General features: G+C 37.7%; 1 pseudogene; it reads left to right on the top strand.

The window, feature by feature from the left end:
• Nucleotides 1-803: 803 nt before the first annotated feature.
• LOC105162967 (1-aminocyclopropane-1-carboxylate oxidase 5 pseudogene) lies at nucleotides 804-1,787 on the top strand (annotated as a pseudogene).
• Nucleotides 1,788-2,718: the final 931 nt, after the last annotated feature.

Genomic DNA, 2,718 nt, shown 5'->3' with positions numbered 1-2,718 from the left:
AGTATCTTAATTTAAACTTACGAACTCGAGTTTAAAGAAATTAAAAATGAATATATATATGAGATTATAATATGTATTTGTCATAAATAATTATTATAAATTATTTATAAATAATTCAATAGCCATTGTAATTAATCTTCAAATACAACAACGTATTTCATCTGTTCGCTCAAAAACATAAAATAAAATAAAAACTCATCAAACGAATAACGAATTCAGTGGCTTCTACAAATCATCACTATTTATGATTTTTCTTGTTTATTATGGTAGGCCAAATAGGTACACAGGAGTGGCACCCCACAGACCTATTAGGAAGGAATGCAGCCCTGTAGCTGACTTCCTATCACTATGAGTCAAGATTTAAATTTATGAAATTAATACACAAGTCAGGACGTATGTTTAATTCTATCTTCAATTATAACTATGATAATGCTCGACCCTAACCGTTAAATCATAATGATGGGTCGTTATTAAATTTACGGATAGGGCCAAGGAAAGTGATAATAATAATAGTAATAATGACCCATTTTACTAGCACCAAGGAGAAAAAGATTTTTGGTCTCAATCATGCAAGATGACATAATATATGACAGTAAGATGTATTTATTACCTTAATTAAGGTTTTGTGTCACAGTCCATTTCCTTGAGGTTTAAAATTTATAATTTTGAAGGAAAAATATATAAGTATATATAAAATTTAATGAATTTACTTCCAAGATGACGGAAAATATACTATATTGCTTCTATATAAATAGGCCTCGAGACGAGCTATTGAGCACCATATCAGCACACTAGCAATAAGTGGAAAGGGTTTAATAGTGTACTTAAAATTGGTTAATTTTCTTTGATTTATAATTAATGGAGATTCCAGTTGTTGATTTCTCAAAGATTGATGGAAAAGAGAGGGCCGACACTCTGGCTTTGATTGACCATTACAGTAAAGAGTGGGGATTCTTTCACGTATTCATTGTGATTAAATGGCTTATTATTTTACTGAACGTCATATTTTTTAATTGATTTTTTATAATGGCAGCTAATCAACCACGACATCTCTGAGGAGCTCCTGGACAAAGTGAAGAAGGTGGCGACTGAATGCTACAAGCGGGAAAGGGAGGCTGGTTTCAAGAACTCAAAACCAGTACAATTGTTGAATGAACTGGCGGACAAGAAGAGTGATGAGAAAATAGAGAATGTGGATTGAGAGGATGTGTTCCTACTTTCAGATGAAAATGATGATGAGTGGCCGTCAAAAACTGTTTGTTTCAAGTTATAAAAAAATTTGTTCTAATTATTTTCTATGAGTTTTACTTTCATAATAACTTTTGTTTAACAAATGAATGTTTCTATATATTTTAGTCACTTACAGATGGAAACTTCTGGAAAAAATTTAATTAGTCCATTGTAGTCCACATAAATGTTTGACAACCGGAATGAAGCATTGTAGAAACTTGTATTCAAATATTCTATTTTGGATGCAACCAAATATCCATAAAATAAATTTATTTTTTAAAAAACGTGAACATCTTCATGCAAACATGAAATTGAAGCATAAGTTAAGTACTTAACTAATTATATTTGTTTACGACAAGGAAACTATGAAAGAATACAGAGGTGAACTAAAAAAACTAGGGCACAAAGTTATGGAAGTAATGGACGAGAATTTAGGCTTGCCAAAACGCTACATTAAGAATGCTTTTGATGATTGAGTAGACAATGCAGCCTTTTTTGGCACTAAGGTCAGCCATTATCCACCATATACTTGGTTGCTCGAACCAAGAGGGCATTAGATTTTGAAACGGGGCCTTGTGAGAAGGTGTTGGCCTTCACTTTTTGTGTGGCGAAGGGTTACTCCAGGGCCGCAGAGTGGAACCTTTGAAGGTACTCCCTTTATGGCTTATTATCCCTTTGGCACATGACGAAGAGGCTGAGCTTCGTTTTCCTATTTTTCCAGCTACTAGTGAACTGGTGCAGGAACAAAGATCTAAACTCCTGGAAGCTTCCTATTGCTCCCGGGGCAGCTGGCTAAACCACTACTGCGAGGCTCGAGGGAAGGTAGTTATGAAAACTCGACATTTGATCCCATCTGTATACCTGTGCAGCAAAGCTGCATTTTTAGAACTCGAAAGATGTTTTTGGGTGTCAGTAGACCCATCATACTCAACGATACCAAGGGTACGACAATTCGTAGGAAGCTCATCCTCCATCACAGCGTCTCTGAAGGGGACACCCTATTGTTCTTCTCCTGGAATTCCTGCTATCTGATGTTGCACATCCTAGAGGCCCTTTGAAGACGTTGCAATCAAGCCAGCCAATGTTGGGGAACCTCTGTACTGCAGTAGGCCGACCCCCTGTTACAGTAACTCCTTTTGGGGGACTTCCTTCTAATCCTCCTTGTAGGGTACCTGCTTCCAGCGCAGGGGCTGAGCGAGCAGGTACCATTATCGCCATTTGTGCCTAAATGGTCGCTGCAATTGCTTGTTGGATTGCACCCAGCAAGGTTGGGAAAAGTTCACCTAATGTAGTATCCAAGGAGGTGTTTCGCCTTTGAGGGTCGAACATGGTTCAGTCACCCTGGGAGGCAGTATCGGAGCTGGAAAGGATGGGGCGGACCCTCCTATTGGTGTCAGAGAGGCTCCCATAACAACCTGCAAAGGCTGATTGCTGTCGGATGTCTCCACGGTATTCTACTTGTTAGCAGGATTGTTGGGGTTCTCCATG

Source organism: Sesamum indicum, linkage group LG5 (assembly GCF_026168435.1).
Source record: "Sesamum indicum cultivar Baizhima isolate 11 linkage group LG5, ASM2616843v1, whole genome shotgun sequence".
NCBI classification, from domain to species: domain Eukaryota; kingdom Viridiplantae; phylum Streptophyta; class Magnoliopsida; order Lamiales; family Pedaliaceae; genus Sesamum; species Sesamum indicum.
Note: the sequence above shows the minus strand (reverse complement) of the source record. Positions and strands in the feature narration are given on the sequence as shown.